Source organism: Hyaena hyaena, unplaced genomic scaffold (assembly GCF_003009895.1).
Source record: "Hyaena hyaena isolate Hyena2069 unplaced genomic scaffold, ASM300989v1 scaffold_116, whole genome shotgun sequence".
Classification (NCBI taxonomy): Eukaryota; Metazoa; Chordata; class Mammalia; order Carnivora; family Hyaenidae; genus Hyaena; species Hyaena hyaena.
The window spans coordinates 140776-168771 of NW_024080748.1; the positions used below are offsets into that span (position 1 = coordinate 140776).

The 27996-nt window shown below is 43.3% G+C and overlaps 1 protein-coding gene across 11 annotated transcripts in view; it reads right to left on the reverse strand.

Moving 5' to 3' along the window:
- Positions 1-27996, reverse strand: part of PLEKHA7 (pleckstrin homology domain containing A7) — a 224223-nt gene that overhangs the window by 97559 nt on the left and 98668 nt on the right. Inside the window, exon 1 of one of the 11 annotated variants that reach the window (XM_039236771.1) lies at positions 20393-20472. The exons of 8 other annotated variants lie outside the window; for them this stretch is intronic. The gene's annotated coding sequence lies outside the window, so the exon portion shown is untranslated. Of the gene's footprint in view, positions 1-8674; positions 8778-17927; positions 17971-20392; positions 20473-27996 lie in introns of those variants that run through there. 2 more of the 11 variants (XM_039236773.1, XM_039236772.1) reach the window with 2 other exon arrangements.

Below are 27996 nucleotides of genomic sequence, written 5' to 3' on the forward strand. Positions count from 1 at the left end.
ATCTCGATTTATTTCGTGCATCTATTAACAAGATGTGTCCAGAAAAGATACCAGAAAAGCCTAAGAGGGGGGCCTGGGTGGCTCAGTAGGTTAAGTATTTGACTTTGACTCAGGTCATGATCTCACAGTTAGTGAGTTCGAGCCCCACGTTGGGCTCTGTGCTGACAGCTGAGAGGCTAGAGCCTGCTTCAGATTCTGTGTCTCCTGCTCTCTGCCCCTCCCCCACTCACACTTTGTCTCTCTCTCAAAAATAAAAACATTGAAAAAAAATTTTTTTAAAGAAATAAACATTAAAAAAAGAAAAAAGCCTCAGAGGTTATTTTGGGGAATCTGGGAATGTTCAAAATGTTTTCCATATAATTTACAGTAATTGCTGCTTTAACACCATTCTGTCTTACAAAAGGTTTCACAGGAATGCTATACTTCCAGATAGTAGGTTAAACTTGTTATAGTTTATCATATGGATGTAAATTTTTTTTTCTATAACCATTTAAAAAATGTTCATTGGCCATCTGTGCACACCAGGCACTCACTGCTTTAGGTGCTAGAGATACAGAGTGAACAGAAACTCCTTACCTCATGGTGCTTATATTCTAAAAAGATTTACATTCTTCTACTGCTGGACATTTTAGGTGCACTATACATCTTTTAGTACAGGCTTTTCCCGCAACTCAAATTATTTCCTTGGGTTAAGGTCCCACAGGTAAAATTACTTAATCAAAGGGCATGGTCATTTTTTAAGGCTCCTAACACAGATGGTTAAAATGCTTTCACTGTCAGAGTCAATATATGATCTCAGTTTGCTAGTGTTGAGGTATTAGCCCCATCTCCAAACTGACCAAGGGGCCACCCCACAGATTAGTAGGTTTAATGAGCATAGTATAAAAGTTAAAAAGGGAAAAAAAAGTCTCTACGCCTACAAAGTTTTTCTTACTCTTCCCTGAGGCCTGGCCAGTGTCCTGTGTTCTGGTGTCTGGGGTAAGCTGGCACTAAGTTCAGAGTAGCCTGAATTCTAATAAGCCGAATGTGAAACAGTCAAAGCCATCAGGGCAGGTTGCTCCTCAACCCTGTGCTTGTGCACCACCCCCTGCACCCTTTCACACCTCCCAACCACTCCAGCTTGCAAATTCCCAGCTGCTGGGTTGAAGCAAGTCTTTGAGAATCCTAGGACTCCAGCTGGCAGATAACAGTCTGATCTTCATGAAAAAGCAGAGTTAAGGCATGAGCATCTAGAGAAGGATGAGAAGCAGGCCCAGGTAACACCTGATTCAGAAATCCTTGCACCACTTTAAAAAAAAAAAAAAAAAAAAAAGGAGTGCCTGTCAATTAAGTGTCTGATTCCGCTCAGGTCATGATCTCATGGTTTCATGAATTTGAGCATATTAGGCTCTGGCTCTCCACTGATAGTGCAGAGCCTACCTGGGATTCTCCCTTGCTCTCTGCTCCTCCCCCACTCACATGTAACATGTATGCATTCTCTCAAATAAACTTAAAAAATGAACTTAAACACTTGCACCATGTTCAAGCGTTAGGCTCTATTNCAATTCATCATCTCTCAGTTCATGAGTTCAAGCCCCACATGGTGCTCTGCGCGACAGTGTGAAGCCTGCTTGGGATTCTGTGTCTCCTTCTCTCTGCCCCTCCCCCACTCACATGTAACATGTATGCATTCTCTCAAATAAACTTAAAAAATGAACTTAAACACTTGCACCATGTTCAAGCGTTAGGCTCTATTTACACCCAGCTTCTTTCTTTTCTTTTTCTTTCTTTCTTTCTCTCTCTCTTTTTTTTTTTAATATCCAGTTTCTTTTAAAGAGTTACCTCCATCCACCAGGGAATTTTAAGTACCCTGACCTCATTTTCACCTGGAGAAAAAAAATGTCCTGTTCACAATGGGAGTAGTAATAAAGCAACAACAGCACTGCCCACTATTACTTCTCAAGGGCTCTCCAGTCTATAAAACCTTTCCTTATCCCTCTTAGCTATTAACAGCATCGACCCCCATTTGATAAATGGGAAATGGCTCAGAGAGGTTAAGTGACTTGTTCAAGATAACTTCTTCAGTAAGTGATAAGACTGGGATGTAAATCCCTGTCTTCTATTTCTAGATTTGGTACTCTTTGCATGATAACCTGCTGTCTCCTTCCTTAGGAGCCTATGGGCAGACCAGAAATCCCTAAAAACATAGCATCAGAAAAACAATACTACCCACTGCTACTCCTTCCCCCTTATCCTCTGCACTTCCCTCCTTCTGTTGTGCCCAGGACCAAAGTTCTGAATGACAACACCTGTGTGGCGCTCAGTAGCCCCCAAACCTTTGGTCCTACCCCAAGGTCAGCTAGGTGGATCTCTGATAAACACACAAAGAATGAACCTCCCATATGCCTGGAGCAGCAGCCAGCAACCACTTCATATATGCTGCATGACCTTAATAGCAACTCTTGGGCTCCCCACACACAACTTGTACCAGCTTAAATAAGCCCAGAGTTTTGGGTGAATGAATCCGGAGCTGAAAGGTTTAGACACTAAGATGAAGTTTACATTCCAACATTAGAAGAAAGATAGATTTTTTTTTCAAGTGAATAAAAATATAGCTGTTATTTGATCAGATCTAGAAGCAGTTCCCCAATCATTCTTCCCTGATATAGATGCTGGCCTTTTTGCTCCCCGCCCCCCGAAAAAAATTATCAACCACAGCATCAACACTACCATTTCCTGAATTTCTGTGAAGCTTTAAGTATGGTCATATTCATCATATCTCACCCTCCCAGTTCCCTGTCTCCCCCACCCCCTGGAAGTAGACAAGGAAGATATTTTTATTCCCATGCTACACATAAGGAAACTGAGGATCTCGGTTATGTGATGTTATTGGAACACTGAATTAAAGGGAAAAAGGAGCTCAGACATTGAGAAAAGAGATAAACCAGAGTAATACCTCCTGAATATTGAGGTCTTAAAATATGATTATTTCTGATCAAACTCGCCCAGCTTGCTAATGGCAGAGCTTCTGGTTCAGACTTTTTGAGCAAAAGAAGTGTTAGGTACTTGAGTTATTTAATCTTCCCAAATACCCAGTAAGGCAGGCTGTGTTTCATCACACCAGACCACAGGTGAAGTGAGGCCCAGAAAGGTAGATGACTTGCCCACGATGCGAGCCAACTCCTGAATTCCTGTACACTACCACCCTTTTGGTCTCCTTCTACCAACCCAGGCTCAGCCTCACCAAACAAAGGTTGCTAAATGCTGGATCCTCACACCCATTTGGAGATTGCAAAGTCCTTTGACTTTACCTGCTACCCCCAACCTCAGCCCAAAAGCCCCCACACTGCTGCATTTCCTGATTTTCTAAAATCCATGAAGAGTCTCATGTCCTATCACCCTGTCTCAAGACACATTTAGCAGGCACAGACAAATACCCAGAAATACCTGTTCTTAAACCTGAATTGCCACCTTGCTCTTTGGTAGTGATGGAGATGGCCCGGCTGGGAGCCAGGTGGCCAGTTTCAAGGGAGCACAGAAACTCTTTCCTCCATTCAAGGGCTTCTGTCTCTCTTCAGGCTACTGAGAAAGTAACTTGGCAAATGAGGTAAAACACAAGCTAGGCTTTATCCTCAGACCCTGCTCATCCTCCCAGGAACAGCCCCTCCAAGCTGAGTGGCAGCCAGTCTCACCTGGTAGAGTACCAGGGCGCACAGAAGGTTGCAGGGAAGTGTGATCCCCCTGAAGGCGGGCCATAAGTAACCATCCATATAAATAAGCACGTCTTCACAAGCCCTGGACCTGAAAGGGCTTGGGTTAGGCCCCAAAGAAGTCCAACAGGAAACATGAGACATTTGACAAGAGGACAGAGGGAGGACCAGGGAGAACTGGAAAATGATTTGAGCTCAATATAAGGAAGAGCCTGCCTCCAAGCACAGACAGGACTAGTCAAAATGTAAGCAGGTCCTACAGTTTTTTGCAAGATTAATTTTCTATTCATATCGTTTTTGACTATAATGTGAGCAGTCAGACTCTGGTCTGTTAAACATAAAGGTTCCAACTACTTAGCATGGCAATTTCTTTTGGCATAGCAAGAAGTTCTGGAATTAGGCAACTGATCCTCAAAGCACCCTGATCAATCTGGTTTTCTGACAGTGGTTGGATTGATATGCTGTGGGACAAATCTGTACCGTCAGCATGGGCTCTTATCTGACCCAGCTAAAAACAGAAGCAGCAGCTTAAAATGTAAGAAGAGTATCCAGCCCCAAAGCTTAAGGAGGGACTTTATCAAGGCTCTTCTCATCGGTATGCTTGGCAGCATTTGCCACTCAGACCCCTTTGGCTCCTCAGTGTGGCTCCCCCAATACTGTAAGAGTGTCACCTTGCAGGTCTGATGCCACATGCAGTGCTGCCTCCAGGCTTGTTAAGGCACTTGCTGTCTTTGTTCTGAATCCCAATGTCTCAAGAAAATCAAGGACTGTGGGTAACCTAATAATGCTCCTACTTAGGTCCCAAAATTGGTAACCAAAACTCAAACACAAGAAATTGTCTCCTCATCTTCCTCAGTTCCTACCGGGACCACAGAGTAAAGAGGTGGCAATCAAAGGCTGAGACAGCATCCTTACATCCCCTCAACATTTCTAAGTTCCTTTTATTTGAACACTTTTATAAAATTGCTCATTTAGTATAAAGTGTCACCATTGTTCATGTAGTGTTTCCTAAGGGGACTGAGAATCTTATTGAAATGGTCTTTAGAGCTTGCACTATTTTGAAAATGTCAAGATTTTCAACAGCTCGTTACACATGGGCATTACTCTGATAGGCCCTTGTTCGAGAATCATAGGAATCAGGCCTTGAGGAGCCAACATAACCTCTCTCCAAGTGAAAGGCATCAACACTTCACTAACCAGCCTCCTTCAATGTCCACCCTGAGCCCTGGGGTCAGAAGATCTGGGTTCAAACCAGAGCAGGCCACCTCATCTCTCTGAGCCTGAGTTCTTCCTTTTGAAAACAGGGAATGGTAATAATTTCCTTCCAAAAAGTTGTTGTGAGGATAAATAAGGGACATACATGAAAGAGTCTTACAAAATGAATGGCATACAGAAGGTTCGCAGTTAACATTTGCTTACCCTGAACGTGTGCCTTGACTATGGCAACAACTAACAGGTAATCAAATTTTAACAGGGCAAAACCAGAATAAGCCTCCTCTCCCCAACCCACCAAACTGGGTAGTCCTCCTCCAGTCTTTCCCATTTCCATTATCAGCACCGTCACTATCCAGCAACCCAGGAGTCACTCTCCATTTCTTGCTCTACCTTAACCTACACACACATACATTACAAGCCCTGTGGCCTCTATGTACAAGACATCCTTGAATGCACCCAATTCTCCCCAGCTTTACAGCCAACACCTCATCATCTCTAGATAAGACACTGAAATAGCCTAACTGCTCTTTCTGCTTCCATCCTGGCCTCTGGACCACCCACTCTCCTCACTGGAAGCCAGATGGGTCTTTTCAAATGGAAGTTAAATCATGTCACACTTCTCCTTTAAACCCCACAATGGTTCCACATCACAGAGTAAAATTCAAGCTCTCTACCTTAGTTTGACCTTAGGTGATTTGAACCCTAATGAGCTGCACCATCTTCTTGTACAATGTATGTCTTCTCTCCTCCTTCCCCATTCTGGCCCAGCCACACTGGCCTCCTTTCTGCTCCTTGAATACCAAGCTCTTCTTGCCTTAACAACTTTTATATTAGCTATCTTTTCAGCCTGGAAGCTCTTTCCCTCATACCCTCATAACAGGCTCCTTGTCATTCAGACATAGGCAGGATTATCAACATCTCAGAGCCCTTCCCAGCCAGCCACCCACTGAGGTACACTCCAAGTCACTTCATATCATGTCACCCTATTTTAATTATTGTCATTTTTATTACTTATTGTTATTTTTCTTATATGTTTTAACAATTGTCAGTCTCTCTGACTAGTTTGTGTATTCCAGGAGAGCATGGATCTTGTCTGTCTTTTCACTGCCCTTATTGGCCTATAACAGTGCCTGGCACTGTTACATTTGATTAATGAATGAATGAGAAATGACTAAGGAGATTCATACCTTAAAGTGAAGCCATGTCTCCAAACAGACCAGCTAACCCTACAGAAGTTGGGACAAAAGTAACAAAGATACAAGAATCTAAAGAATCATAAGTCATCAGAGGGCAGTGGCTTCTGCTCTTAGTGACAGAGGAAAGGAAGAGGAGACACCAACATGCCAAGAATGCTTCATCCTTGGCTCTCTCCCAATGTGTTACAATATAATTTGGAGAAATTAGCCCTCCCCTGCACCCCCTTCCCACCCCCGCAAAGGAGGTTAATACACTCAACAGAGAGAATCAAAGAACGGAATGCAAACACCCGAGAGGAAATTACCGAGTGATTAAAAACACACAGGAGGATAATGCAAACATCACCTGTATCTCCCTTTTGTGAACTAGGAGAGTATTTGGTATGAAACCTACAATTTGGTGACTGATTATATGCTATCTCTTATATTGCTCTCTACTTACTTCATGAGTATTTGTTCTTCTCTCTCTCTCCCTACCCCAGTGAGATCCTAAGTTCCTGGAGGGCTGGGAGACATCATTCACTTATTTATCGTAGATCTCCTGCAGCACAGAACAGTAATACTCATGGAGCAGGCACTTGAACTCCTTTATCTCAATACCCTGAGCACAAACACACTCTTTCAGGGAGAGGCTATGCAAAACCCACCTCATTTTCTGACTGCAGCAGCCCAACCTATCATGGCTCTCCCAGAGACAGTCAGGGAGATAGGGGTCTGCAGGCCCTGATAAAGACTCCTAAATCCAGGCTGAGAGACTTCACCAGCCCTGGGGATCATGGCAACCAAGCAACAGCCTTCCCCACTCCCACACTGTCCATACCTGACTTTTATTCGCATATCCAACTAAGCACAGACTGAAATCCAGACAAACCCCAGACCTACCACTTGAAGAAGCAGTCAGTACCTGCTCTCCTCATTCAAAGGTGCTAAAGGGGCAGAGCCTGGCATAGCCAGACCTGGGCATAAAAGGAGTCACTAAACTAACTGAGCAAACTCAAAGCTCACGTATCTTGCAAAGAGACTTCAGTCTGTTAAATCCAGAGTTTGGAAGTCTTCCAGCATGATTTGAAATGCTCTATATTTCATTAGACTCTCCAGATGTTCTCAGATCCACTCAATGGCCAACTCGGCCCATTAAGTTATCTCTTCTGACCCAGTAACCCATTGGGTTACTGAAGACCTGCCTTATTCCTGAGCTCCCACATGGGGCCCCAGCACTTAGAGTTGCTACTTGGTTAACAGGGAGTTTTTAATTTTGACTTCACAGGACCTCAATAACCATGAAAATATTAAAGCCAAACTCCTGACAGAATGAGGAAATCAAACCCAAAGAGCCTTCTGCTCTATTTTTAAAGAAATCTGGCAAAGAAGCAATGTTAATAGAGGCTGAGGTACCAGCATTATGACTACCAAACAGTGGCACACACACACACACCCCTCCAACCCATACAAACACTCAGCCTCTCTGGGTCTTGACTTCCTCTCTGTCCAATGAGGTTAGACTCTGCATCAGCAGAGGCCACGAGGCCTGCCGAGCATGAACCCCGGGCTGCTGTTCAGAGTCATTCAGACTGCGGTTCATATCCCAGCTCCACTGCACACTTGGCAGGGCACAACCTTGAATGAGTTAGTGACCTCTCTGAGTGTCGGTTTCTTTATCTGCAAAAAAGAGAAGACAATTCCAACTCTGCAAGATTGTTGTGAAGAGCACTGATAATGGACCTGGTCTGCAGTACTCAATGTTTAGTTTCTGTTATAGTTTTCTTTTGCTAGCTCTAAGACTCCATACTAATAGAGTTGCTTTGCCTTTTTCCATGTTGCAAACTCTAGCATTATTAGCCTGCCATAGGACAGCGGCTCAAAAACACATTTTCTTCCTTTCAAATTAAGGCACACTACCTGCCCTCCAGTTTAAACTTCTATTAAAGAACTTGCCTGCCAGGCAAAGTACTTTAAGATCAGTAGATGCTGCCTTCAGCCCCACTTCTGTCCCTCACTGGGTCAAGTCCCAAGATTCAGAAAGCACAGTCCAAGAAAAACTACCTCCCCAGCAAGCTGTACTGAGTCAGGGACACACTACAGAAGTTTTAAAACTTCACAGGAAACATTTTTGGCCTCCAAGAACACCCAGCTCTATACTTCTGTTTAATATTCAAGTGTAAGGTTCAAATGTAAAATGAGAAGGATGGACCAGGTGAATATTATAGAGATCTTCCAAATGTAACATCCTGAGATGCTGAGGTTCATCTCTGACTACTGCTCGAGACACAGACCGAACTGGAACAACACTACACAGAATTGAAACACAAAGGAATGAGGCAGAACAGCTATCCTCCCCAATCTCACTTGCCAACAGAAAATCCTTTGTAATAACATCGGGGAGGTGCACTTAGTGATATGTCTGTCCTATTTATTCTCAATTAAATTGGACTGTCTGGTTTTGGGGGTTTCTTTTTTAACTTCAGGCACTCCCAACCAAGCCATCAAAATCTCCCTTTTAGTAATTACTTGACTTTCATAAACCAGAAAACACTGCAGTGAATTGAGTGCCTGTGGAACCCGTACAGGACTAACCTGCTCTCCCAATCTCGCTGGGAAAGGTGGCAGACACATTCACTCTCTCCTTGAGCTCCATGTTCAGAGGAACTGTGTCTTCTTCCCCGGCTTCAGCCTTATGAAAACCTGGGTTCCAGTCAGACAGGGAAGGAGGACCCAGTTGCCTGCAGAGGTGAGGCGGAGGCTCACAGCCCGCCTACTCTCAATTTCGGTTCTAGAGCAGCTGCTTCGCAAGGTGTTACAAATCCAGCAGCCACTTGCTCCTACTCATTCATTCTCCTTCCTCCCCAGCCCCCACGCAGTATCTGGCAACAACACAGGAACACAGTTCCAGCTCTGAGTCACCGCCCCGCTGTGGCCAAGCGGAGCACTGGCTGGGGGTAAACAGGGAGGCAGGCACTTGATGTCTCCTGATTCTTCGGTTCCTCTTGGAAACTGTGGGGTTGGCTGCCCCTCTAGAAGCAGAAACACCTCCATGTAGGAGTTTTGGAGTCTGAATGAATTGCTCACTCACTTTTGCTCTATCTTTGTGGCTTAAATCAGCCCCAACACAGAGCCTATGGTGGAGAAATGGTGGCTCCTTTATCACTGTATCCCATAGTCAGGGCAGGGAAGGGGCCAAGCAGTTACAAGCCACCATACCCATTCCCCATAGGAACAGTCTAGGATTGTCTCATCACGGCTTGGGGCAGCTGAACTCCTCTTAGCATAGGTTTAACCATGAGGCTCTCCCTCTCAGAACAGGCTTGGAAAGGAGAACAGAGAAGAGTCAGAAAGGGAAACTAGGGAATTAAAGTGCTTTTACTGCCTGTGGCTTTACTGCCACAGCCTCAAATCAACACTGGCTCTTCACTACAGCCTAAGTAGGTCTACAATTCAGGATGCAGGTGACCACATGAAATATAAGCTCCACAGGGCAAGGACTGTTTTCACAGCTATGTTCCAATGCCTACATAGTGCCTGGCACACAGTAGGTGCTCAACATATAGTCAATATATATCAAATGCATACAGGGGATTTTATTCTGAGTCTACTTAGATGACAGTTTTACTAAAACCTGTAATCATTGCCACCATTTTTTTCCTTTTTAGAAAACTCCTTAACCTTCATAATTCCTACTGTGCCTACAGTGAGTGTTTTACGAATCTTTAAATGAATCTTTCCTTGAAACTAATGAAGCTCAAGCATTAGCACCTCTCATTTCCACAAGTCCCTTCTAAGGCCATGGAAAGGGCCCTAGTGGTGTGTTAACATACCTTCTGCAATTTTATATATTTTAATCATTTTGCAATGTTTATTTTGAGAGAGAGAACTTGAGCAGGAGAGAGGCAGAAAGAGGGAGGGAGAAAGAGAATCCATGCTGATAGTGTGGAGCCTCAATCTCAATGGATCATGATGTCATGACCAGAGCCGAAATCAAGAATTGGGCACTCAACTGACTGAACCACCCAGGTGCTCCTGCAGTTTTATACATTTTAAAAGACCACCTTCTAAATTATATGGCCCACATCAAGGCCCACAAACTGTAGATGTGCCCACAAACTGTAGATGTGCCAGTTTGTGGAATGAAATAATAAATGACTCATAAGCCATCCTGATACATCATCCTAACAAGGGCATTTGGCTTGACAAAACTTGTTTTAACTACACAGGAGATATGCCCTAGCCTACAGACACATCCTAATCAATCACAAGTCAATTGTTGTAAAGACTAGAGTGGGTTAAAGAACACAAATTCCACTTATCCAGCATTTATTTAGCCCTACTATGTTCTTAGCACTCTGAGTGCTTTGAGGTAAAACAATGATTAGAACATAATTGCCCCCACGGAGTAGGAGCTTACAATCCAACAGAATAGACTGATATGGTCATAACTAGATACAAATAAGTATATATCTTATATACTAAACATAAATATTACAAGTCTATAATTACAGATCAGACTAGGTACCATAATATAAAAGTAAAGGAAGGCACATCTGTTTGCTAGGTATCAAGCTGCCAAGTAACTGGCAAGGTCAGAATTCAAGCCCTGAAATACCTGACTCCAAAGTATGGAGTGCCCCTCTTCTCAGTGGCTACACACTAATCAATGGCCAGTGGCTCTACAGAACCTCCAAAATGTCTGGAGAGACACGCTGGCTTCAGGGGTAGAGGAACCACATCAAGCAGCAGCAGAGATGGGCAAGCTTCCAAAGTCCACACTCTTGAGAATGGAGGAACAGGAAGTGCCATGAGCTTATTCATCAGGTATATAGGTATAACCTCTGTTTGCCAGGCAACACCCTAGAAGTGATCAGTGACAGCTACCTGGGAGCCAGAAGAGTCCTCATGAGAGACTCTGACCCTATGGCCCTGCCTAGAGACTCCCTTGTCCTTGTTGCCAGATGGATCATGCTGGAGCATAGCAAACATTCCATTATCTCCTGCTAGACACCACCCTCTTCACTATTAAAGCCTCCTTACCTCTTACCACTTCTCTCTGGCTTCTGCCCCTGCCAAATGCAACTGTTCCCCAGTCCCCTTGGACTACCCTTGGGCTTTGGCTGCTGCTGTCTTCCCTAGCGGATTCTGCCCAGCCATCAAGGCCCCTTCTCCTTCCAACAGTCCTTCCTGATCACACTGAGCCACACTGCTTCTTTTGTTCCTCAACACTATCAGCACTGAAGGCTCACAGTCTTTATGTAGCAATTATACATCCCAATGATTCTTTTCATTTTATCTTCCAAAAATTACTCTGTTACGGAAGGCTGAAAAAAGCAGAAGTTCAGGGAAACCTGGGTGGCTCAGTCAGTTAAGCATCCAACTCCAGCTCAAGTCATGACCGTGCGGTTTGTGAGTTTGAGCCCTACATCGGGTTCTGCGCTGACAGCTCAGAGCCCTGAGCCTGCTTCAGATTCTGTGTCTCCCTCTTTCTCTGCCCCTCCTCCGCTTGCTCACAGTCTTTCTCACAAAAATAAACATTAAAAATTAAAAAATAAAATTTAATGTTTTATTTATTTCTGAGAGAGACAGAGACAGACAGACAGCGTGAGCAGGGGAGGGTCAGACAGTGAGGGAGATATAGAATCTGAAGCAGGCTCCAGGCTCTGAGCTAGCTGTCAGCAAAGAGCTCGACGTGGGGCTCAAACCCACGAACTGTGAGATCATGACCTGAGCCGAAGTTGGACGCTTAACCAACTGAGCCACCCAGGTGCCTCTAAAATTTATTTTAAATAAATAAAAATAAAAAAGCAGAAGTTCCCTTTCTTCCCCCCAATTCACTTTCAGAAGTAATACCTTAACCAGTTTCCTGAGTATCCTGTTTGCCTTTTTGAAACTTTTACGCATTTTAAATTTTATATACATGTCTTTTTAGAAAAAAAAATTACATAAATAGAATAAAATTGTATTATTCCACAGACTGACTTTTATATATATCTCGGATTCCTCCATATACATATGCAAGGATGAAATGAGAAATCCCTCACATCACAGCTTCCCTAGGACCCCTACACCAGACCAGACCAATATACAGGCAGAGATGACCTAGCAGCCCATCTCATATGTCACATTCCCCCAACACATATCAGAGGCTTCAAATTGATGACTTGCAAACCCATTTGTCCCCAAAACTAATTTTATTTGAACCACACAGATTAGTTAAATTGAGTCAAAGTTTAAAAGTAGGAACATTTCAGAGTGCCTGGTTGGCTCAGTTGATTAAGTGTCCAACTCTTAGTTTCAGCTCAGGTCATAATCTCACAGTCATGGGATTGAGCCCTGCATTGGGCTCTGTGCTGTAAGTGCAGAGTCTGCATTTGGGATTCTCCTTCTCCCCCCACCCCAATAAATAAATAAACTTTTTAAAAGGTATTAAAAAATACGAACATTTCATATAAAAATCTAGCAAAACTGTGGCAACACTGGGCCACCATGAGAGATGGAATGGCCCTTCTAGTTCACGCAGTCCCCACCACTCCCTACTGCTTCTCAATGTTGAGGGGGTACACCTGGGGCTAATTATCATCACACCTGTATTTTTTTTAATGTTTGTTTATTTTTGAGGGAGAAAGGGCACAACTGGGGGAGGGACAGAGAGGGAGGGAGACAGAGAATCCAAAATAGGCTCTGTGCTGTCAGTGCAAATCCCGACACAGGGCTCAAACTCACAAACTGTGAGATCATGACCTGAGCCAAAGTCAGATGCTCAACTCACTGAGCCACTCAGGAGCCCCACACTTATATTTCTAATTTCCCTACAGGACAGACATTTCTTTGTACCCATATTTCAACGAAAGTGGGGAAAACCAAAGAGAAACAGAGTAGGCTGAATATCCCAAAAACAAATCAGAAAGCATAAACATAATCAACTTTTTTGTTATCCACTAAGCCTCTATGGACATTGAGTTTTTGCATCTATTTTGTACCATCACTACAGATTCTAGAAAAGATCTTCCTTTCAGGAAGGAAACCTGTTTTAAAGAATGAAGATTTCTTGCATAAGAGTGAAAACTAAAAGAAAATGGCAAACAGAGGCCACAAAATGTCCGTCTCACATTTAGAAGAAGAATCTTCCTAACAAATTTAATGGCAAGTGAGCTTGTCCTTAGTCTTCCCTGTAGGGTCTACTGAAAAAAGTAAGACCCAAGACAGCCAACAGACTATTTTTTTCCACGGAGTGAAAAACCCAGAGAGGCACTGCCAATAAAGGTCCCTAAAGAATCCTAAGGAAGAGAGGTACCAGTGACCACAACCCCTTACGGAGACCCATAGGGCCAATGACAGCAGGTGGGGCTCCTGCAACAGAAAGGCATCTGACCAAGTGATGCCTGGGACAAGATCATGGACCTCTTCCAACCTGAAAAATGCACATTCTGCATAAGCCCCGGAGTCCAGACCTCAACAGTCACCCACATCACAGATAAGGAAACTGCTCCAGGAAGCAACTTTGAAACATTGCCACCATCCTTTAAAAATAACATTCAGGGAGTAGAACATGCAACTGCTAATCTTGGGGTCATGAGCTCAAGCCCCATGCTGGGCACAGAGCCTTTTAATCATCGTCATTGATGTCATCATCATCTTCTTCAGGAATCTTAAGAGGCCCACACTTACTAGAAGAGACCAGAATGATACTTCATTACTTGCTCCCACTAATGGTATGTGACATAAGGATAGTCATTCATTCATGTAACAAATATTTGAGACCCAAACAGATGCCAATCCCACATTATACTATGTGACTAATCAAGAAGAGAGTGGAAACGTGTAATAAATAACTTAGTCTCTACATCCTGTCAAAGGTGAACAAAAGGGTAGAATTTTTCAGATTTTCAGATTCATGAATCATAATCTGTCTTCTTAGTCAAGAGCTATAAATTTTCAGTTTATTAAGCCAGCTTGAAACCTTTTATCACAAAGGGTAACCCTTGCTTTCCAGAAATCACAGTATTGAGTTTCAGTGCTAAAAATGACACAGAGCTTGCCTCATCCAATCTCTTTGTTTTACAAATGAGAAAACTGAGGTTTGAGGATGTCAGAGAATTGCTCAAGGTCATAGTTATTACTTATTATAAATTAACACTAGCTTCCTGAAAACAAGGAAACAAGAATTATGAAAAGCATCATACATTGTTTTAAAATTAATTCCTGGCTTTACACAAAATCCATCTTTCCAGTGACTAATATCTACTAACAAACATGAAAAATATATTTGCTGGGAATCCTTGTATCTTATAAAAGGATCTTGCACAGAAATTAAGAGCCATTGGTCTGGATTCAAGTGGCATATAGAACACACACAGGGCGGGGATGGGGGGATGCCATGTGGAGACAGAGGCAAAGATTGGAGAGAAGCATCTACAAGCCAAGGAATGCCAAGAATTCTCAGCAGCCACCAGAAGCAAAGAGAGAAGCAAGGAACAGATGCTCCCTCAGAGTTTCCAACCAATACTGTTGATGCTGTAACTTGTTACAGCCACCCTCAGAAACAATACAGAATCTGTGTTAATTTAGTGGCTTTGATCTACTACAAACCCAACTAGTCAACAGTGTGGAAAGCTGTCACAAAGCTACTAGGACCTTGGGACTCACATAATAGTACAGAGTCTAAAATAAGGGGGATAAAAATGTTCTAGCTCGAACTGATCAGATCTCACCCGAATATTGGGTTCGCTTCTGGTAACCACACGAACAGGCCAGAGTGAAAAGCTGAGGGTGTCCAGGAGAGACAAGCCAGAACTGTGAAGGACATATGGGGTCAAAGCCACGTCACTAAAGGAGCAGGAGTTTTACGGCCTGTGAAGATTCAGGGCACAAGACTGTTGTCATCATCTCTGAAGAGCTATCATAAGGAGTAATTTGATTTGTTCCCTGAGGGCCAACATGTTAGAACAAGGGATCAGTGGGTGGAGTCACTGGGAAGCATATTTTTCTAGGAATTATGTGTCTAACAATGTCAGTCAGAGTGGCTTCTGAACATCAGACTGGCTGGCTGCCTCCTGTTGGTGGAAGTTCTCAGGCCTGGGCCAAAAACCATCTGGCATGATGATGCTAAGAAAGAACACAAACCTCAGGTCTGTGATCCGCCAAGATGACCTTATGCTCCTTCCCAGCTCTATGAATCTATAAACCCATGAAACATACATTTTAGCAATTATGTGAAATCTGAAGGATATGGGTAAAATGAAGCTATCCTAAGCATTAGGAGATATTTTGGTGGGAAAACAAAGAAACAGGACTCTGTACAGAGGTATGGCTGAGAACCTATGCCTACTCCCAGGAACCTAGCTGCGGGAGCAGGTGGTCACAGCCCTACAGTGGAGGCTGGGTTAGGTTCCTTATGACCCTTCTCACAGGAAGCTTACACTGAGACGGACAATATCTATGTCAAGCTTCTTCTTTTAGATACACAGCTTTAAGAGTCCAATGTGGCCATATCCATTAATAAGCCACTGAGACTATATTAAAAGTAACAGTCACTGTCTCCTGAATACCTATCATTGTGAGTAACTGCTTAGGATGTTTGCATGTATTACCTCTAATGGTCACTTCAACACTGCAAGGTATTATCATCTTAGGGAACTGAAGTTAAAGAGAAGTAAGTCATTTGTCCAATGCCATACATTTTAGAAAGAGTTAGGATTCCCAGTGGAATCCAAGTCCAGAAGCCACACTCCCTTCCTGTATCATGATGTGATGCACTCTAATTTGGGCATTTGACTTGTTCAAGGTAAATAACAATACCAGTCAACTGGAAGGCAAACACATGGCTTTCTCTGTCTGGTTCACAGTCCCCTCATCAGTAACATGGAAAAAGTTAGGAGGTGATTAACACAGGGATCCCTAGGTGCTGCTCTACTAGATTCCTTTTTTCCTTGTCACTACCACATTGGTAAGGCTGAGCAGTGGTGACAGGGGAAGTGGTAATTCTCTGGTACTGGACACAGCCAACAACTTTTCCCATGCTGCTTTGAGGTCAGAGCAGTAATGAAAGGAGGAAACCAAGAACAGGCACAAAGTCAGCCATATGAGCTCACTCACAGGTGTGCAGCACAGAACGACCCACATAAATCTGAACATTTAGTACTTTACTCCATAAACCAAGGGTGTGCTGTAAAGTATCAGCACACAGATCTGAGGGCTAGCTGTGTCCAGAGCCCAGGGGATGTCCATGAGGAATTAAAGCACAGGATCTTTGTTTGGAAAAAATAAAGCTGTTGGTGGGTTGTGAGAGGTAAAGTAGTCCAGCCACATTCCAGTGGGAGGAGCCTCTTGTAGCTGTCTGGGTTAGGGCACCCTTCCAGGCTTCAGGACTGCTTTCTCAGTTGGCTACTCCTGCCCCTTTAAGGGTCTGCTAGCAGTGGTGTTAACAGAGCAAAGGGACTCCGGAGCTCCAGTCACACAGCATCCTTCCAAGACCCTACAAAGAAGGAACCATTCCATGCTCAGTGCAGGGAGTAGAGGGAGGGAGAAGGACTCCAGATGCCCAGTCAGGGAGGGGCTGTCTCTGCCTATCTCACTTCTAGGAAAGGGCAAAATGGGATGATTTAGGAAACCCCCCACCCACACCAGTTTCCTTCTTAATTTCCTAGTGATGTCCATTCAGGAAGGGAGCCTCAGGTCAAGAAACACAGCAGGAAAAAGGTGCCTGACCCACAGGACCCAGCGTGCCCAGACTTTCCAGTGAGCAAACCACTGAACCCAGAGAGAACATCCTGACAGACTTTTCTAGCTTTATTCTAGTTATTTCTTTTTGATTTTTTAGGGCAGGGGGCAAAGCAGGACTGAGAGAGGGGAGACAGTAAGAGAGTATGGGTCTGAAGCCAGAGCTGGGCTCCAGGTGTAGCCCCACAGCTTTGTGGAAGACCTTCTACAAGGCGTCTGGCATCAAGGAGACAAACAACAAGGGTAGCTGGTCTTATTGAGGTCCCCTCTCCCTAAAGAAAACCTACTAGGGCACCTGGGTGGCTCAGTTGGTTGAGCGTCTGACTTCAGCTCAGGCCATGATCTCACAGTCTATGGGTTTGAGCTCCTCATCAGGCTCTGTGCTGACAGCTCGGAGCCTGGAGCCTGCTTCTGATTCTGTGTCTCCCTCTCTGCCCCTCCCCTGCTCATGCTCTGTCTCTCTCTCTCTCTCTCTCTGCCTCTCAAAAATAAATAAACATTAAAAAAAAAAAAAAAAGAAAAGAAAACCTACTACCTCTCCACATCCCTAAATAGTGGGCCCACTATACTGGAGTGCCAGATTTCTTCTGAGAGCCAAAAATGTGTGCAGAAAGGAGGGGTAGCAGATAAAGAACCATATAAAAGAGATATCCCAAGCTGTAGCTTCCATGAGCATATCATATTCTAGGCACTCTGCAGGCATTATCTCATTCTTTAGTATAATCCTAGGAGGTGGGTACTATTATCTCCATTTTACAGATCAGGAAGCTTAAGGGGTTTGTGTAACATGACACAGCTAAGTAAGGACACAGCCAAGGTTCAAATGTAGGTCTTTAACTGCAGAGCTGGAGTCAAAGGGTGAGCCATTTCCCATGAAAACAAACATAGCAAAACAAGCTCTTACTTTTCCATGGCAAGAAGAAAACTTTGCCTCTAGATAAGGGCTTAATAGAAGAAGTCATTCTTATTAGAATCTCCACACTCTGAAAATAAACCACCAGCCCTCTATATCGCTGTCCAGAAGTCCCAACACTCTAGCTGAAAATATGGAAACTAGCAGAAAGCCTAAAGGTCAGAGCCTAGAACTTGCTTGTGGTTCTCTTTAACCCAGAATGATTCCTACCTTTGAAGGACATGGGAATGGAAGCCTCCTTATCCACCTCTCCCGAGCACCCACTACTTTGGCCATAACTGCACGCCATGCCTGCTGACTCTGAATCACCATTTACACTGTGCTTCTCCCGGTCCAGATTCAATTCCCTAACGTCAAACTCTGTCGGCAGGGAGGGATGCAGACAGTGGAAAGAGAGCTCAGTGAATCACTTTCTCTGCTAGTGATGGTATCTGATGCATGTTAAATGCCTCCCTGCAATTCCTCAAGTGTCTATTAATCAGTGAACCAAGAACACAGAGGGCACCAAGGAAAAATCCGCCATTGCAGGGGAAAACGCAAATCTTGAGAAGCCTCCTTACTAAGACACAAAGCCTTCTAAACCCAAGGTGATGCAGTGATACGAACAGCCCAGTCATTGGGATACTTGGCCCAACTGGCTATAAAGACATTAAAAGAGTCCTCAACTGAAGGGGCAAAATTCACTCCTCCTAAACCTCATCTGGACACCAACTGTGCCAAACCTGATTAAAAGAGAAACTAGGAAAGGTCATTTGCTCTTGTTGAGCTTCAGTTTCCCCTCTCCTATGGGCCCTAAAATACTCACTCCCCCTCCAGCTCACATGATCAAGCAAGATACACGATAGTCCCCAAGGTTCTGCCACCTACCTCCCCCTTCTCACGCTATCTTCCCTGGGAAATCCTATTCACTGCCATCGGGATGATTCCTGAAACATTATCTCCAGTGCTGTCCACTCTCTTGAGGCTTGGATTCCTACATCCAACTGCTTACAGGACACATCTACCAAGATGTCCTTTGGGCATCACTAAATCCACATATTTCAAAATGGAGTGCTTCCCACCATATGCATAGTGGTAAACCACCACTCCTGTGGTTTTTAACCAGGGGCATTTGGAAAAATGGCAGTGACATTTCTGTTGTCACAATAATTAGGTGACATTTAGTGGGGAGAGGATCCAGGCTGCTAAACAACACTGTGCTGCATAATGAAAATCTGTGCCTCTCCAAATTCCAACAGGAACACCATTTAGAAAGCCAGAAATTAGGGGCGCCTGAGTGGCTCAGTCAGTTAAGCGTCCGACTTTGGCTCAGGTCATGATCTCATGGTTCATAGGTTCAAGCCCCGCGTCGGGCTCTGTGCTGAGAGTTAGCTCAGAGCCTGGAGCCTGTTTCAGACTCTGTGTCTTCCTCTCTCTCTGACCCTCCCCTGCTCGCGCTGTCTCTCTCTCTCTCTCTCTCTCTCTCTTTCAGAAATAAACATTTAAAAATTTTTTTTAAAAATGCCAGAAATTATTCTACCTCTTCCCCTCATTCCCCGTCAGAGATAGTCAACTCTACTTCCATTATCACCAACCAGTCCATCTTCTCCATCCCCACAGCACTCTTACTGGGATAACTGCAGCAGCCTCTAAGGTCATCATTCTGTCTCTGTATTCACCCACCCATTCCTGATTAACTTTCAATGATCCTCCACACAGCTACCTGTACTATCTCTAAACCTACAAATTATGTCACTCCTTGTCCTAAAATCATCCAGTGGCTCCCCTCACCTTCTGGATAAAGGCAAGCACCACTCTTTACCTACTCCCTGCCTCATGGTTTACCACTCTCTCTTGAGGTTACCTGGGTTCCAGTGGTGCCTCAGGGTCTCTACAAACACCATTCCCTTTTCTTGAAGGCTGTCTCCTTGTCTTTCCAGCTAACTTCTATCTTTCCTTCAAGGGTCAGTGCAAGGGTCATCTCCTGCTAAAAGCCCTCCCTGACACTAGGCAGAGTTAAGTGCCTCTTGGTGCATATTTGATCACAATATTGGGATCACACATTTACCATCTTATTCTGATTGTTGTTCCTGCCCTGCCTCTCAGTTGTTCTGATTCTACAGCAAACAGCCTAGTATACAATAGAAGCCTTATGAATTAAAACTTACAGCTTATACAGCACTGACAGCTAACAAAGCATCATCTCATGAGATACAATGGCCTGGAGAGATAGTTACTATCATTGTTATTGTTTTACATTTGACAGAAGAGACTAAGGCTCTGAAAGTTCTTGTCCAGGTTCACATGGCTAGCCCAGAAGTGGAGTGAAGACTTGAACCAGCTTCTCTGATGGCACAGTCTTTACTATTTGTCACAACAAATAGTTTATAGCACAGGTATCCAATTGCGGGTCGGAGGTGTCATACGACTGCCTTCTTTAGACCTGTGGGAAATCTCACTGCAGACAGAGCTCTGGAAAATCCAACTACATTATATACAGCGGCATGGCATCATCGGGGAGGAGGGGTGTCATTGTTCTGTCCTCTCAGGCTTGGGTAGGGGGCAACCTCACGTACAGAAATGAAAAATCCATCCAGATTCTCCAGCTGTATGACATTACTCTTCTCCCACTCCCCTTTCTATACCCCAAACACACTGTGCAGAAATCCCAAAGCCAGCAAAGAACCTGGTTTTACTGTCAGAAACAGCTGCACCGTGCCTGCATACAGAATGATGGCTCCAGTGAGCCTGCCAGGTGCAGGGAGGGACAGCGGAGGATGGGTGGTAAGTAGCAGCATTTAAAGTTGCCAGGCGTTAAGTGCAAGCCCCTTTAAATGGGCTGCCTGCAGAGAAGGTGTGTCAGGTAAAACTTGCGTGGCTGTGGCTGGGAGCAGGGGGAGAGAGGAGAGCCGGACAGGGAGGAGGCCTCCCTTGTGAGCTGTCCCGCTGTGCCACGCAAAAGGCTGGTAGTTTCTAATTACTTTCTGAGAGTTTTCATGAGCACCTCACATATGCCATTTTGCTTCAGGAGCACAAAGCAAATAGAAATGGGGTTTCAGCAAGTCTGAAATCTAACCATGGCTGCAGCAGAGTGTATTCCCTGGCACACACGCACACACACGCATTTGGCTCAGATGTGAATTTAAAAGGCGATTAAGGAAATGTGCAGTTTGGTTCTGCAAGCCTCTCAGGGGGCAAGGAAAATGATAAATGCTCATTTCAGGGCTCTGGATGGCAATCACTACCCCACTTCAACGGTGTCATTCAGACATCACCATGACAACCACGGAAAGGCTTCCTTCCTCTGTGGCAAAGACAATAGAAATTTTAATTAAGGCTATTCATTTTTTTGGTCTGACCAATGGAAGAAAAACATCAACAAAATGTTACCCAGAAATACATGACCGGAAACACTTTCAGAATTCAAAACTACTTCTGCTGCTTTCCACTGAGTCACATGGTCTACGTTCCCCAAGCCCTCCCTCCTGCCCCTTCCACAACTCAAATTTTATAGACCTCATAAATCCAGATGTGTCTAGATCTTTTATCAAACATTATAAAACTAGGTAAACATTCCAATTTAATTTTCTGACTATGATTGAGAACAGGATTTTAGTCATTTTTATTTCAGTCATAAAATTCAAAAGGTCTGGCATATTTTCATAAAGTACTTCCAATAAACTCTGAGAGGACCCAAGATTAGACGGGGGTTCAGTGGCCTTTGAGCAGGAGTAGATCTAGATTTAAACATTTGCTTCATTCACCTGGGTGACTTTGGGTTATTTTCTTAACCTCTCTGAGATTAGGAGGACAGAAGTAATAATGGCTACCTTGTAGCATAAAGAGAAGCAATCATGGCCATAACATGCTGGCCCAGTTTTTGGCCACTACACAGTGAGCTATCAGTAAACGGCAACAAGTGTATCATCACCCTGCCTTATTTTGCCCTGGAAGAATTAAGGCGGCCCTGTCCTCTTTTCCCAGGAAACACCTCTGGCACGTGTTGGCTCCTCTCCCTTCACACAGGCCTAAATCCAAACTTCATCTTCTCTCACCTGGACTATTCCAATATCCTCCTCACTGATCTCCCTACTTCTAGATGCCACTCTCTCTGGTGCATTTTCCTCCTCACCACCCAGCCAAAATCCTAAAAACCAGAACTGTGCTGGTGAAAGAATTTTCATAGAGAAAAATATGGCATTACTGAAAAATATTTTAAAAGGCCTAAATGAAAGAACTAGAAAACCCCAATGTTGTAAAGATGTTGATTCTTCCCTAAATTAATCTATAAATTCAATGTGAAACCCAGCAAGGTCTCATGAGGCTTTCACGGGTGCTTCACAAACCCATCTTAAATCTAGGTTAAAGAGCGAAGGGATAAGAATAGCCAAGGACATTTCATCTCCATAGAAAAATTCTATTGGGCAAGGTTATTCTAGAGGAAACAATTTTTTGTTTCAGTGGGTTTGATTTTGGAGAAATGTGTTCAATACAGACAAATTTAGCACAAAAATAGGTAGGCAGGGAGAAAATATGTTAATGAAAGTACTGACAGGTGGCCTCTGACTGGAGGTGGAGAAACTGGGTAACTTTCTCTGCCAACCTAGTGTAGGAATCAAGCCAGGGAAAGGGTAGGCAAAAAAGCAAAGCAGATTGAGAAAGAGGTAATGATCTTAACCAAAAGCCTAATGTGTCTCTGGCACCACGTATGTTTTTTCCTTTCATATTCATAATGAGCAGGAAAGGTGGCTAGCATTATTTCTATTAAAGATTAGGAAACCCTTAGGAAAAGTAAGTGATTTTCCCAAAGGCAAAGACCTCTTGTGTGTGGTAGAGTAAGGATCCGTAACTTGCTCTCTGGGATTTCTCTTTCTTCCATACTTGTGAGCTGCTCCAGGCCTGTTCTTAGCAGTCCCAGGTATCGGCAAGGAGACAGAGGGCCCAGGCACCAGGTGTGCACAGGAAAGTGCTGACAGGCTCACGGGAAGGTTGGGGGAAGAGGCATCTAGCAGATATACTCCCACAACCCTCATTCCCCACTCTCGCTTTAATCTGGAAGGCACCTGGACCTTACTTACAGACAAACACATGTGCACACAATATATGAGAAGGCCTCAGAGCCCAAGAAATCCAGGTCATGCTCCAAGTTGCCAACTTACTGTGTAATGGGGAAAGAACTCTCCGTATTTTAAGCCTCTCATGGGTTGTAAATCCTCAGCTTTATTCTGACTGCCTGACAGTGTATTCTGCCCTCAAACATACAGTTGAATCTCAATAAATTTCACTTCACTGATATGTAAATCTTGTTTAAAAACAAAACGAAAAGCATATGTATGGTCCACCTGGCCCTTACATCAGATGGAAAGGAAGGGGCTACAGTGAATTCCCCTCCCGTGCAGGCCTTATAACTGTAACTTATAACTTTCATGAGGTATTTTACTGGGTTACAAGTAGTATGAAATGTTGGCATCAGTAATTATACTTGGATAAATAAAATGGAACAAATTACCTAAGGGCACAACATTTCTTTACTCATATTCAATTTGATGTAACTACCCATAACCACCACCACTGTCTCCCATAATTTTTTTCCTTGCCAAAAAAAAAAAAAGTGTGTACAAAATTGTGATCATTAACAACTTGCTGGTCTTTAGAGAGAGTCAAAGAAAGGGTAAGTAAGAAATGAAATGAAAGGGTGAAAGGTAGGTGGGCTTCCAGGAGTGACTGGATTCTGACACCAGCTCAATTCGAGAACAAACACTTGTGATGCCTCTTTCTTCTCCCCCCCAAAAATCTCTTTTCTACGACAAAAATTGTCTCAGACTAGTTCAAGTGGCACAACATGTGGAAGTCATGATCTTTTTGCATAACCCAATGGAATACATATTTTATGACATAGTGTATTTTTGGTTCCCTACTTAGTAAAAAGTAATACACACCACTTAGAGAAAAAGTTTAAAAAACTAGAAAAATAAGTGAGAAATAAAATCACCTCTAAGGGCACCAACCAGATTCTAGTGAAGATAAACTAATATAAGTCAAGCATTTCAGAGAATTGGATGGGATTTTTGTTCTGTTCCCTAAGTTAGACCAATAGCCATTAATTTATTTGGGTAAGTATGGTCCTTCCTAGCTTTTCTTCCTTTTTTTTTTTTTTTTGGTTTGATAACAACTTTTTTGAGGCACAATTCATGTGTCAAGCAATTCACTCACTTAAAAGTGTACAATGCAATGGCTTTTATATACTCAGAGTTGTGCGACCATAACCCCAATTTTAGAACATTTTCCTCACCCTAAAAAGAAACTCCATACATACCCCTGTAGCTGTCATCCCCTGCCAACCCTAATCTACTTTCTATCCGTATAGATTTCTCTATTCTGAACATTTCATATGCACGGTCATCTTTTGTGACTGGCTTCTTCTCTTTAGCATCGTTTGCAAAGTTCACCCTTATAGCGTGCACCTCGCTTTTTATTGTCAAATAATATTCCATTATATGGCTATATCACATTTTATTTATCCACTAATCAGCTGGTAGACATTTGGGTTATTTCCACCTAGGAGATATTATGAATAATGCTGCTTTGAACATTCATGCATGAGTTTTTATGTAGACATGTGTTTTCATTTCTCTTAGTTATGTGCTAAGAGTAGAATTTATGAATCATATGGTAATTCTATGTTTCGCCTTCTGAGGACCTACAGACTGGTTTCCAAATGGCTGCATATTCTCACCCACAGTGTATTAGTTTTCCAATTTCTCCATGTTCTTTTTTCTTAGTGTAATTTTTAATGTTTATTTATTTTTGAGAGAGACAGGCAGACAGACATAGCATGAGGGGGACAGGGACAGAGGGAGAGGGAGACACAGAATCTGAAGCAGGCTCCAGGCTCTGAAGTTGTCAGCACAGAGCCTGATGCAGGACTCAAACTCACGAACCATGAAATCATGACCTGAGCCAAAGTCAGATGCTCAACAGACTGAGTCACCCAGGTGCCCCCCAATTACTCTACATTCTTGCCAGTACTTTCTCATTATCTGTTTAAACCGGGTATGGGTGGGTGGGTGTGGGTGCCTGTGTGAGAAGTAGTATCTCATTATGGTTTTGATTTGTAGTTCCTTGATGGTTAATGATGCTGAGTATCTTTTCATGTGTTCATGGCCATTTGTTTGTGTATCTTCTTTGACTCAGCTTTTCTTTGAAACTGCAAGTACCTCTGGACATGGATACTGCTTGAATTCAAATGTTACTTATTAATGGACTTATCTTGGGTAAGTCACTTAGCTTTTACTAGTTCCAAGTTCCTTATCTATATTACTACTAAGTACCTAATAGAGAATGTGAGAATTGAGATAAAGCATGTAAAGGACTTAGCACACAGCTGGGCACTCAGTACAGAATCCACAAGTGACACCTATTATTATTAACAGACTTGATCACTAACACTTTATATTCCATTTAACTTGTTGAAGCAGTTCTTCCCATAAGGTGATAGTCTAAGATCTAGAAGAGAGAACCTGAGAACAGGAGGCAAGGGGAGTTCAAGAGAGAGAGAAAAAAGAAAACAGTGACTAACGGACCACTTTCAGAGTCTTGTTTTAGGAGTCACTGCCAAAGGCCAACTTTGATCCTGTTCTCCCACCCTTCCAATTATATAAGCACCTAATTCACAGTATTAAATCCATTTCTGTTTAGAATAGCTAGTGTCCTATTACTGCCATTTAATCCTGACTGAAACAGGAAGGCAGGCTCCATCATAGCTGTATTACTATGGCCTTGTACACTGCATGACAAAGAACATGAGGTGATCAATAACCAAAGGAACCAGGGGCTCCTGGCTGGCTCAGTCAGTTCAGTGTCTGACTTCAGCTCAGGTCATGGTCTTGTAGTCCGTGGGTTCGAGCCCATTGTCAGCCTCTGTGCTGACAGCTTGGAGCCTGGAGCCTGCTTCAGATTCTGTGTCTCCCTCTCTCTCTGCCTCTCCCCTGATTGTTTTCGGTCTCTCACTCTCAAAAATAAACATTAAAAAAAAAACACAAAAAAAACAAAGTAAACCAAATAGAATGAGTACATGAATAAATGAACAGAGGATGTATTTGGGATATATGCTCAGCTGGGTGATTGAGGACCCCTTCCCCAAAAGGTCCTAAAAAGGCTGAGAAACGGCACCTAAGACCCAGCAGCCAAGCTTCTCATTGCCCATCCAGAGCCCATCACCACTGTACAGAGGTCTACATTAGAATATTTTTCAGCTCCATAGTTGGGGAGAGGAAGGGAGGCAAACCATGAGAGACTCTTGAACAAACTGAGAACTGAGGACTCATGGGTGTGGGGGGGATGGGAAGGTGGGTGATGGGCATAGAGGAGGGCACATGTGGTGATGAGCACTGGGTGTTATATGGAAACCAACTTGACAATAAACTATTAAAAATAAATTAAAAAAAAAAGAATATTTTTCAGCTCTTTATTGCCAATACTCAGGGATTATGATTTTAGAGAATGCTGCTTTCCTTTATTTATTTCTTGAAGTCGTGAGTGAGAAGGTGAAAAGGCCTCCACTTATGCTTTTTGGCATATAAATAGCTCACAGTGTAAAGAAAAGGAAAGTCAGTGGTTCCAAATTCAAAATAAAGACAGGCTGTTCTGACAAGGTCCAAATTACAGAGTGCTCCAGGCACAAACACAGAGAGACACTTTTCAGAGAAAATCTATTTTCCTATTCAGTTCCGAAAGAGAGAGTCAAGCCAAGAAAATCCTCACAGCCTTCCACAAATTGATTTGGTTTCAGCAGCCATTTGGGGCAGTGCACAGACAACAAACCGCCCCTTAGGCTTCTATCCTTGCCATGTCCCCTTCCCTCAGACTGGAGAAGTACTACCGCCACTGGATTCTCTAACACAGTGCAAAGACCGAGCAAGCCCCTGCATTCCTGCTGTACGGCTTTGCAAACCACGATCTTCCCCCAGCATCCTTCATGGCTCAAACTGCAGAACGCTCTCAAAGATCCAGGAGCTATCAGAGCAGGACAGGTTTGGATCTCCAGGTCCATCTTGGAGGGCCCCTCTTGACAGGCCTGAACTGCCATAAAACATTCTTTATTTCTTCATGTTATCATTCATTGAAGTCATCTGCAGAACACCCCGTCACATATGTCTCCTGATTCACTAAGCATGAACAACTGCTGAGTGCCTGTTGTATGCTCACCCATTGAGAATACAGTTCCTCCAAACAACAGACCGACTGTTTCAGGGTCAACGCTGCTAAATGCTTTGCTTCTTAAGTTCATTATGGTATTATTTTAACAGTAAAATAACAAAACTGTCTAACCGTAAGAAAATGGTTAAGCAAAATATGGTGTTTCTACTTGATAGAATATTGCCCAGCCATTTAAAACAAAGTTTGTGAAGAATCTAAGCTTAATAAATGTTTATGTTAAATGAAAACCAAGCAGGACCCACACACGGATATAAAATATAATCTCAACTATGTTTATGGAATGCAAAGAATACTGGATAAAAATAGGCTGAAATGTTAATTTTAAGATTATGAACAATATCTTCTCTGTATGCTTCTCTGAATATCCCTGCTCACTGTGGAAAATTTAGAAAATAAACAAAAGCTAAAAAATAAAAAGTCAACTGTAACATGTCATCACTGTTACCAATTTGATACTTTGCTGTATGTTCATGTAAGACTAAAAATTCAGAAATACAGTTTGCAGGTGCTGCTTGCAAAATTTTAAAAAATCTTTAAAATGGGGAGAAATAACATATGAATATGTTAACCAAAAAGTCAAAATTGTACACACAAAATGACTAAAAGCATGTTCTGTGAAGGCTTATTTTTCACTGCTTTGTACTGTCAGATTTGCGCCATGTTATGTATACCTACTTAAAATAAATGAAAATTGGGGTGCCTCGGTGGCTCAGTCGGTTGAGTGTCCACCTCTTGATTTTGGCTCAGGGCATGATCTCACAGTTCATGGGACTGAGCCTCACTTTGGGCTCTGTGCTGACAGGATGGAATTTGCTTGGGGTTCTTTCTTTCCCTCTCTCTCTGCCCTGACCCTGCTCGCTCGCTCTCTCTCTCAAAATAAATAAACTTTAAAAAAATAAAATAGGGGCACCTCAGTGGTTCAGTCAATTAAGTGTCTGACTCTTGATTTTGGCTCAGGTCATGGTCCCAGGGTCCTGCGATGGAACCTTGTGTTGGGCTCTACACTAAGCATGGAACCTGCTTAAGATTCTCTCTCTCCTTCCCTCTGCCCCTTTTCCCCTGCTTGTGTTCTCTCTCTTTC